Genomic DNA, 250 nt, shown 5'->3' on the forward strand with positions numbered 1-250 from the left:
GATGGGGATGGTTCAGCCCCCCCAGGACCCTCCTGGTTGGCTCCAATCTGGAGATGTCCCAGGGCTGGGGATACCCTCATGGGTGCCTCTGCCTCCCCCAGCCCCTGCTGTCCCCTGTGGGGTTGTGGTGAGGGTGTGGCCCTATTCCACTGTCCCCACCTTTGCCCCAGCGCTGACTCAGTGTCCCACGCATGGCTTTACGCAATTGCCGCGCTGGAGGGGGGCCTCTGCCTCCGCCCCAGGGGCTGGC

This window comes from Mesitornis unicolor, unplaced genomic scaffold (genome assembly GCF_000695765.1).
Source record: "Mesitornis unicolor isolate BGI_N332 unplaced genomic scaffold, ASM69576v1 scaffold41040, whole genome shotgun sequence".
In the NCBI taxonomy this organism is placed as follows: Eukaryota; Metazoa; Chordata; class Aves; order Mesitornithiformes; family Mesitornithidae; genus Mesitornis; species Mesitornis unicolor.